We start from the raw sequence: 10,867 nt of genomic DNA, 5'->3' as shown, positions 1-10,867 counted from the left end.
AGGCTAGAATACAGTCAGCAAACATTTTTAGATAATCAAAGCCAGACTGTAACTTACAGGCTAAACAAACTAACCATTTCTTTCTGATTAAGTAGGGTATAAGCTATCAAATTTATACAGTTAGCTAGCAGGTAAATGTTAGCGATTTATTTGTTGTTAGCATTGTTAGCAGTTTCTTTATACATGAACTTTTGACGTGCTTCTTGTTAATTCAATTCAATTCACATTTATTTGTATAGCGCTTTTCACAATACATATCGTTTCGAAGCAGCATTCCAGAAAATGTACGTGACTACATTACAATTTAGAGTGATCTTTTATCAGAGGTGACTGTGTCCAAGTAATGTTTTTCAGAAATATACATACAAATCATGCAGTTGGCTAACATAATGTTTTAATTTTAGGCAGATTGTGAACATAATGATTACAATATATAGAAAATTTAGCATTGGTGCATGTTGATTCATCATCTGAAGTCCTCACAGGGGTTGGAGTCATCTCTTCACAGGTATTGGGGCATCTGAAGTCTTCATAAGAGGCTAAATCCAAACTGGAGCTGACATACTCTCTAGTTACCTTGGGATGGGCATCCAGAGATAAAACAGAAAAGCAAATGGAACATAAGTAGCATAGCTGCTGTTCATAACATTTCAAGCAAGTATAATCATGTGCATTTGATCTGATATAGCTGGAGTACAAGGTTATAAGATATATTATGTGATTGCTTGGCTAAAGAGATGTGACTTTAATCTATATTTAAACTGGGATAGTGTCTCTGACCCCCGAACATCATCAGGAAGGCTATTCCAGAGTTTAGGAGACAAATGTGAAAACGCTTTCCCTCCCTCCTAGGACTTAGATATCCTAGGTACAACCAAAAGTCCAGAGTTTTGTGATCTTAAAGAGTGGGATGACCGGTTAGATAGAATAACGGTTAAATAAGTGTGTAAGAATGCACCAAAAAGCATCACAGTTGTTAGCAAAAAGTGATGGAAATGTTTCTACTTTAATGTAAAATCTGACAAATTTTGACATGGGATACCTTCTGCTGAGAAAATACATTAAGACCAGTGTTGTAGGGAAATGAATAGGGCCTTTTGGGATGACTGTAGAATGAATGAAGACAGTGATCTTCATTAATGTCACTTTATAAAGCATGATTTTCTTGATCGTTTCTCATTGATTATCATTGTAGGTACTGCAAGCTATTATTTTTAGGTCAGGTGAGTGACTTACACCTTTTCTTTTCCTTTTTTTTGCCAATCAGAGACACTTTCTTCCTGTCAGTATTTTCTTTGCTGACATGGGGTTGGCTGACATGTCTTTGGAGGTGGGTTTTGGAGAGAGAGTATATGACTTAAGTTATCAAAACAAATGAAATTAATTAGAACACTTTTGATGACACCATTGTCATTTACAGACTGCAAGTAATCAATTTGCCTATTAATACAGCATATATACACATGAAATATGAGCTATTTGTGTTTCTTTTTCTTTTTAATTATTATAATTGTTATGTGCAGTTCTCATAAGCATTTGCTCTTGCACATTTTCTCAAATACTGTAGTTAGAGGCATTAGTAGAGGTGAAGTAGAGGACCGTTTTAGTTGTACATGGTAATTGTGTTTGGAGTAGCATACTACCATACTACACTTAGTATTTCTGCATTATAATAATATATATACTTTGCACATAGGCAAATTTTCTCTGTGAACAGAATAACTGGATGGTCTACAGTATTATTTTGACCAAAATATGCTGTATGCAACAAAGCATATTACACTTTTTATTCCACAATGTGTTTATCCCATAATGTGCAATGTGCTCAACACACTGTGTTGAGTGTTGCAGGGATGACACTTTTGTAGGCCAACCCGGAAGTTAGCATCACCCTAGTTCCCTCAACAAAAGGCCTATAGAATTATTTATTGGGTTTTGGATTATTGCAGAAAATAAGCTCTGTGACCAACAAAAGTTTATGAACATGTTTTGTCCATCAAGATGGGCACAAATAAACAAGTTTTATTAAGTTTGAAGTCTAAATTCAGTAGCCAGAAGTAAAAAGCTATAATGTTAAAGGGTTAGTTCACCCAAAAATGAAAATTCTGTCATTTATTACTCACCCTCAGACTTTCACTGATCTTCAGAACACAAATTAAGATATTTTTGATAAAATCCGATGGCTCAGTGAGGCCAGCAAGACTTTCAGATGCCCGGGAAAGGTATTAAAAACATTTAAAACAGTTCATGTGAGTACAGTGGTTCAACCTTAATATTATAAAGTGACGAGAATACTTTTTGTGCACCAAAAAAACAAAATAACGACTTTTCAACAATATCTCGTGATGGCTGATTTCAAAACACTGCTTCTTGACTTTGGTGCTCCGAACCACTGATTCGAAACAAAAGATTCGTAAAGCTTTGAAGCAGTGTTTTGAAATTGCCCATCACTAGATGTTGTTGAAAAGTTGTTATTTTGTTTTTTTGGCACACAAAAAGCATTCTCGTAGCATTAAGGTTGAACAACTGTAGTCACCTGATCTGTTTAAATACGTCTCTAGTAGTTTTCTGGGCATTGAAAGTGTTAATTATCTTTCTGGCAATAGAGGCCTCACTGAGCCATCGGAGTTCATCTAAAATATCTTAATTAGTGTTCCGAAGATGAACGAAGGTCTTACAGGTGTGGAACGACATGAGGGTGAGTAATTAATGACAGAATTTTCATTTTTGGGTGAACTAACACTTTAAGCTATAAATAACACCATGGTCGCACAACTTCAATGTCATGACTACTAAACTTCCAACAACTCTTTCAGTCTTTATTTAAATAAAGTATTTTATTTATATATTGTATGTTTATGCTGAAATATAATTCTATAATGGTTTGTATTTAAAAAAAAAACACATCTATCACGTGTCATTATGTGTATTGAGTTGGCTCACATGAATTTTTGTTTCATGCTTCAGAATTTCCGTTAAGGGAATATAGTGAGCATTGATGCTCCCTGGTTTTCACAGTGTATTTTGAGAGTTTTTAGGGAGCGAACGTTTCAGTGCACTGAAAGGATTTTGTGATTTGAGACAACCCTTAAATGACTCTCTGATCAGTGTCCATACTGAACTAGGGAGCTGATTGAGACACACCCTGAGACTACTGTTGAGCCTGCCTGAATCCTGTTTTGTATTCATGTTTCCATAGTCTTGCCTTGGTTAGGGAACAAGATTGGAATCAGGTGTGATGAATTACCCCACCTACAGGGTCTCCTCATTTCAATGGAAATACCTTTGAAGTTGTTTCTATACAACAGCTCGATACTATTTCAAGGTGTGTATATACACCAAATAAATCTTGCTTTTGTTAGGACACAAATTTGCAATTGGGTGTGTTGTATTACCTCCACAGATAGGAACTCCTTATTTGGAAGCGAATTCCCCTGATTCCAGCCAAGAAATTTCCCTGCTTCACACTTTTGGTTTGGTTTTGTATCCAGTATCCAGAGTAGTTAGTTCAGTGCCTGAGGGTATAACAACACAGTTTTGTAATTAGGTGAAACCTCCCTGTCAACCAACTAGTCATGATGTCCATGGAACATATTAGCAGGTCTTGTTTCTACCTCGCTGATTGATTGTACCTCTGGAAGAATTGATGACGTACAATTGCGATCAATGAGAGTATGGGAGAGATGAGTGGGACAACCATGGTGGGCTTCCTCGTGTCTCTGCAGCCCCACTCTGATCAAGCAGATGACATCACTTCTTGTCCCTGGCGGAGAGAGGTATGCAGAATAGACATTTACAAGGAGGAGCGGCACTGTTGTCCAACTGCGATCGGTAATGGAAGAGTTCTTAGTCACACAGGGCCAAACCACACAGCATCGAAATAATTTGCTAAAATGATTTAGATCAGACCACATCATGCAGGAATTAATCTTTTACATCATCCGGACAGCTTCCAGTTATCACAGAACAGTTGCGCAAAATAATGCATTATGCATCAATGAGCACATTTTAAGTCATTTCAAATAAACAGAATGGAAACAAAGGCCTGTTCACGTTTTATCTTACCTTACCTTTATTTATTTAATTTACTGATTTGATGCCAAGTGCTATCAAGGCCAGTATTGTCAATACCAGTACCTTTAATTTTTTTTTTTTTTTTTTTTTTTTTCAATTTTGAAAGGAACTAAATGAATAATTATGGCCATTTAATATTTATTTATTTATTTAATAGGCCTAACAAGCTTTGTGAAAAACTCCCAAAATGTACCTATACATACAATTTACTGCTGTTTCCAGGTGAAATGAATACTAGTGGTAGTGAAACCATCAACCTTCATTCATTTGAACACAAATTATGATTTCGGGGCAGATTATTGATTAATAAAGACTTATTTTCGCATGGTTCCTTACACAGTGTTTTATGACTATAAAACACTTTTACCATAGTGCATGATTTGTAAACTAACACATTTTGATGTTTGCTTTGATGTTTGTTTCAGATAAAACACGCTTTTTGCAGACATTTCACAACAGAAAGCATTGTGAAATGTGCAAGAAGCAACGTAATATCATTTTTGCAAAAATTTTGCTCCAGCTTCTGGCTCTATCAGTCCATCTCTAGATGTGATCACTTGAGGCCAGATATGCAGATGGGTTTTGTAAGTACAGACATGTTCGCACAATGTTTCGGAATAGTACTTGATCAAAATGGGTTTTCAGTAGCCAGTTCTTAAACTTTTACATTTGGTCACCCTAAATCTCAACAATTTGCTTACATGTTTGTATGAATGCATTCATATCTTGCTATGTTAATGTGTTGATGCATGTTGATGAAGTTCTAAAACATTGAACAAATACATTGGCATTTTAATCTAACAACAAATGATGTTTGGTGAAGAATTAGCTGTTTTAGTTGAGTAGCTGAACATCGGATTTGGTTCACTTTACGAAGTTGACAAATCTTTGTATTTAGCAACATCCTATTTCAAATATATTGTCTGAAATGGATGCTAATACTTTGTGTAAATGGGTCTAATGTGCCATTTATGCATAACCATGAAGTAAATATCAAGAAGACATTGATTTGTCACATCTCTGTGATTTCAGCTTGCTATTTGCACAGGTGGATGATGCAAATCAAGGGAACGCTTCAACTGTTTTAGAATCGTTCGTTTACAGTTGACCTGGTGTGGTCTAAAGCCTCAGCTCTGACTAAACCCAAGGACAAACACTGACTACATTCAAACCCAATTGTCTAAGACAAAATAATGAATGCAACCGTCTCTGGTGTTTCTTTCTCTAAGGGGGTCAGAAGAATGGGATAATGACATAAGGAATGAGCAAACACATGTAAGGAAGCCATGGGTGATCCCACACTGCGCTTGTCAACACTTTGTCTTGGAGTGAGGAATGTTTTGCTCTATTGTATCAGTGTAATGGTGTGGCCATGTGTAACAGGTCTGGTGATGCCTCGAATATTAATTAATGTGCTTTGACTTGTGGAATTCGGGGAAAAACAACGTTTATTGTGCTCTCTAAAAGATTTATTTGGTTCTTGGAAAAGAGAAGGTTTGTTTTTCTACTGGCCTTTTAGTATTATCCGTAATTTGGTACAGCTATATATTTTTTAGCCCTACAGTGGAACTGGAGCTAATTGCAATTTGTGTAATTTTGGGATGGAAGGGATATTTGCTTGTCTGATTGATTTGAGTTTGATTATATGTATATACTGATCAGGCATAACATTATGACCACCTTCCTAATATTGTGTTGGTCCCCCTTTTGCTGCCAAAACAGCCCTGACCCGTCGAGGCATGGACTCTACTAGACCCCTGATTGAGATCTGGGGAATTTGGAGGCCAAGTCAACATCTCAAACTCGTTGTTGTGCTCCTCAAACCATTCCTGGACCATTTTTGCTTGGTGGCAGGACACATTATCCTGCTGAAAGAGGCCACAGCCACCAGGGAATACCGTTTCCATGAAAAGGTGTACATGGTCTGCAACAATGCTTAGGTAGGTGGTACGTGTCAAAGTAACATCCACATGGATGGCAGGACCCAAGGTTTCCCAAAGCATCACACTGCCATAACACTGCCAGCTTCCCTTTTTCCCATAGTGCACCCTGGTGAAAATAGGGACTACCCTATTTTCAATCTCCACCCATGTTGACATATCCAACAAATTTATTGCAATATCTTGAGAACAGTGAATAACCTTGAGTTCTCAGGACAGACATTTGACCACTTCCAAAAATATTTCTTAGCATAACAGGGGATTTTAATCGTACTTTTGATAAAACGGTTGCCCACATGACATTCAAGACCTTGGGACACCAGCATATAAGGTCAAAGGGTTTGTTCTCAGAAGAGCAGTTATGTAGCTATGTGTCAACTGGAGACCGCAACAATGATTCAAATTGAGATGCATAACAACAGGGATTGAAAATAGATTTTTTTTTTGTGTGTTTTTCATCACTCTGTAAATAACCTTTAGTGATTCGGTGGCTTCTCAGGCTGGGCTGGTTTTGCGAGCTCAGTGTTGATGGGTGCCATGTGTTCCCCAGGTAAGCAACGCACACGTAGCCGGCCATCCACGTGATGTAAAAGACAACATGATTCATCAGACCAGGCCACCTTCTTCCATTGCTCCGTGGTCCAGTTCTGATGCTCACGTGCCCACTGTTGGCGCTTTCGGCGATGGACAAGGGTCAGCATAGGCACCCTGACTGGTCTGCGGCTATGCAGTCCCATACGCAACAAACTGCGATGCACTGTGTATTCTGAAACCTTTCTATCAGAACCAGCATTAACTTCTTGAGCAATTTGAGCTACAGTAGCTCGTCTGTTGGATCGGACCATATGGGCCAGCCTTCGCTCCCCACGTGCATCAATGAGCCTTGGCCGCCCATGACCCTGTCGCCGGTTCACCACTGTTCCTTCCTTGGACTACTTTTGATAGATACTGACCACTGCAGACCGGGAACACCCCACAAGAGCTGCAGTTTTGGAGATATGACCCAGTCGTCTAGCCACCACAATTTGGTCCTTGTCAAACCCGCTCAAATCCTTACACTTGCCCATTTTTCCTTCTTCTAACGCATCAACTTTGAGGACAAAATGTTCACTTGCTGCCTAATATATCCCACCCACTAACAGGTGCCGTGATGAAGAGACAATTAAGTGTTATTCACTTCACCTGTCACCGAAATATTAGCACTTTTGACACTCATGGGTACATGCAGTAAAGATTGGCATAGCAATGCTGAAAGTGTTTTCTCAGCTTTCTTAGTCAAGTTTTGTACACGTCAATTCTATCAACTTTTCTGAGCAATAGGAAACGAAAATGAACTGATAGTTGTCAATTCTGAGTTGTAATGTGATCAGTGAAACAAGTTTTAGAGTTGGTAAACTGAATATTGGTACAGGGTTGTAACATCACTATAAAGATAGTATGCTGATAAAGTCTTCTATAGTTAGACACCATAAAAAACAAATCAAAGTCTGGGACATTTGATTTTTTCAACAATGAACACAGAAGTCAGTGAGTTTCAAATTCTATACAATAGCTTCCACTTCCTACAGTTGGATTCTGTAAAGGCTTCATGCAGATATATTCCATTTATTTAGTGTAGTTTCAAAGCAACTTTGTGAATTAAAAATCAAATGACAAGACTGAACGCAATACTTTTAGTTCATGCAAAGAGATTGAGCAAGGAATACAATTCTCAGTGCTTGCTTGGCCTTCCTGCCAATTTCCTTGTTATTGTACCATGTCCTTCATTTTGGGCGCTTGTCTGATAAGCCCAGGGTGGCTGCTCTTTTCATGAGGGTGAACAGAGCTGGAAAAGTCCCCATCCTTCCCGGGTGTCATCTGAATCACCGCTGCCTGGCATGAACTTGAAAAGACAAAACCACTGACCAGGAGGGGAATTCTCAAATGTGACGAAAGAAGAATCCGATAATTGCTGTGGGGCATCAGATTTTCCTCAAATTGACAAGAAGTCAGACCAGTTTCTTAATTTGAGAAAAGGTGAGCTGTACTGAAACACAGCCTTCTAGTTAGTTGCAGGAAGTGAACAACAACTGGAAAGTCCCTGTGAGGGAATCAATGTGGAACTTTCCGGATAGAAAAAAATAGCTACAATACCGGTTTTGTTTGTTTTGACAATTTATATTTAGTTTGAACCGAAGGTTTGCTATTTTAAAAAAGAATTACATATTGTAGGTCAAAGATGAGTCATTTTAATCATGCATATGAAATCACTGCGGATAACTAAATTTTTTGCCCACATGTGGCATTAATTTATCTTTGTTTATTGAGCTTCTGCGTAAACCTGTAGGATACGTCCCACCTCCTTCAAAGGTGAAAAAATGGTGTCATTTTTTTTTTTTCATTAAATGTTCATAATGTTAAAAAAAAAAAAACTACCACTTTAATGTGCAAAGACTACTGTAAGTAAGCCATTTGTACGTTAACAACCCGAAAATGTTTAAAAACAACATTGTTGATTGACCCAACACATCTGGATTACCTGTTTGTTTGACCAATAATTGACCTGTTTGAAAATAGTCATTAATTTTGCAATTCTGTCTGGTGATGGTAATGGTGCAGAAATGACACAATTCACCTTTAACCTAAACAGGGTTGCAAAATATTCTCTAGCTATGAATCTTGCAAAGATTGCATGGTCTCCCAATGGACCTTCGTTAGTTGGGCTAGATGGTGTATTTAATTTAACAAGGCTGTGAGGGACATGCATACAACCCCTTCCATGCGTGGCACTGCAGACTTAATGTCTTAGGTCATGTCTGATTTTTAAAATCAATGACTTTCTGAAGGTTTTGTCCATTTTAAGATGTTTTGGAATGGATTTTCAATGTTTTTGCTAATTGACAACAAGGTAGCCAATAGTACAGCCCTTTAAATGGACCGTTAGATCAAATATGGTGTCTGTCCTGACTGTCTATGTGCACGTATCATGCAGCGAGTAGGATCAGCATGTTTAAAAGTACATAGATAACACGCATCAGACCCATCTAGTCCTTCGCTCAAGGTTTTTCACTCCCACTGCGCCTCAGCTATTTTCATGAGCTACAGATACTGGGAGTAAATGAGCAGTGTCTCTGTGAGATGAGTCAAAACAAATACCAGACTCTGTATTCGGAATGAAGAATGTCCTTGCAAGGAAAATCCTTGTGAAGAAAACCATGCTAAAAACAACCCAACTGTTTGGTTGTCCAGTCTTGTCTGAAGCACTTGTTTTAATCCTAGAAGTAGCGATTTGCTTGAAGGTGTCCATGTTTTCCCAGAATTAAGCAGGTCTCTTTCGAAAAGTGGAAATCCTCAGTGTGTGTGTCTCGTGAAAAAGCCATGTGTCACCTGTCAGCCTGCAGAAGATAATTGGATGTGTGTGAAGGAGGGGAGTGTGAATGAATACACAAACTGAGTTTAAATGGACATGTAAGCGTGCTTAAACGGGAATGGAACATGTTCCAATTACTCTTAAACTTGACAAGTTGTTTTTAACCAGTTTCCACAGCACCTTACAGTTTGTTTTCATTGGTCAGCCGTTCACTGGTGGTAAAACAGCTGATGTTATCTCCCCCCAGTATGCATGTTTGATCTGTGCTGTAATTTTTTTTTCACACCAGTTTTCCTGTCATGCTTGAATTGGCAGATAACGTACAATTGACACGTGGAATACAGCACTTGAATGGAATTTTAATGGATCGCCTTGATTTCTCATAAACGACACCCTGTCCCTCTTTGACGTGTCGGTGGGGATTTTTTTTTTTTTTACCAGCCGTTTTCCTCAATATCGTTTTCATGATGTAATGTTGATAAGATCCTGTTTTTTGCTGGATAATTGACATGCAGTGACTCACTTCTTTCACAAATCGCCCATTAGGAAATGGTAACACTTGTAGAGAGAATAGGTGCAGCCAAGGTCCAAAACGAACACTCGCCAAAGTGCAAATGAGAGGAAAAATTGGCTAGATACTTGTCGGATATGGCTGGTAACTTTATTAGTATTTGCAACTTTACATGTTTTGAGATGAATTTTAAGAACAATAATCTGACCTTCGGTGATGTAACTGATGTAAACAATCCAAGTGAAAGACATATAAATCATTTGCTAAAGAAGAATTGTAACACTTTACAATAAGGTTCAATTTGTTAACATTAGTTAATGTTAAAGGGTTAGTTCACCCAAAAATGAAAATAATGTCATTTATTACTCACCCTCATGTCGTTCCACACCCGTAAGACCTTCATTCATCTTCGGAACACAAATTAAGATATTTTTGATTAAATCCGATGGCTCAGTGAGGCCTCACAGCAACGATATTTCCTCTCTCAAGATCCATAAAGGTACTAAACATATTTAAAACAGTTCATGCGAGTTCAGTAGTTCTACCTTAATATTATAAAGCGACGAGAATATTTTTGTGCGCCAAAAAAACTAAATAACGAGTTTTCAACAATATAGTGATGGGCCGATTTCAAAACACTGCTTCGGAGCTTTATGAATCGAATCAGTGACTCTGAGCGCCAAAGTCACGTGATTTCAGCAGTTTAGCCGTTTGATAGGAGATCCGAGTCACTGACTCGATTCGTAAAGCTCCGAAGCAGTGTTTTGAAATCGGCCCATCACTAGATTCTTGAAAAGTCGTTATCTTGTTTTTTTTGGCGCACAAAAAGTATTCTCGTCGCTTTATAATATTAAGGTAGAACTACTGAACTCGCATAAACTGTTTTAAATATGTTTTTAGTACCTTTATGGATCTTGAGAGAGGAAATGTCATTGCTTTGAATGCAGACCTCACTGAGCCATCGGATTTAATCAAAAATATCTTAATTTGTGC

General features: G+C 38.0%; 1 long non-coding RNA gene across 1 annotated transcript in view; it reads right to left on the bottom strand.

The window, feature by feature from the left end:
• Window positions 1-278: 278 nt before the first annotated feature.
• The window catches only part of LOC127518780 (uncharacterized), a 30,207-nt gene continuing 19,618 nt past the window's right edge, over window positions 279-10,867 (bottom strand). Inside the window, exons 2-4 of the long non-coding RNA XR_007931657.1 lie at window positions 3,615-3,763; window positions 3,396-3,515; window positions 279-576 (exon numbers count right to left, since the gene is read on the bottom strand). This is a non-coding gene — a long non-coding RNA (uncharacterized LOC127518780). The remainder of the gene's footprint in view (window positions 577-3,395; window positions 3,516-3,614; window positions 3,764-10,867) is intronic.

Source organism: Ctenopharyngodon idella, chromosome 9, assembly GCF_019924925.1.
Source record: "Ctenopharyngodon idella isolate HZGC_01 chromosome 9, HZGC01, whole genome shotgun sequence".
NCBI classification, from domain to species: Eukaryota; Metazoa; Chordata; class Actinopteri; order Cypriniformes; family Xenocyprididae; genus Ctenopharyngodon; species Ctenopharyngodon idella.
This window is presented reverse-complemented; position numbering and strand designations above follow the sequence as displayed.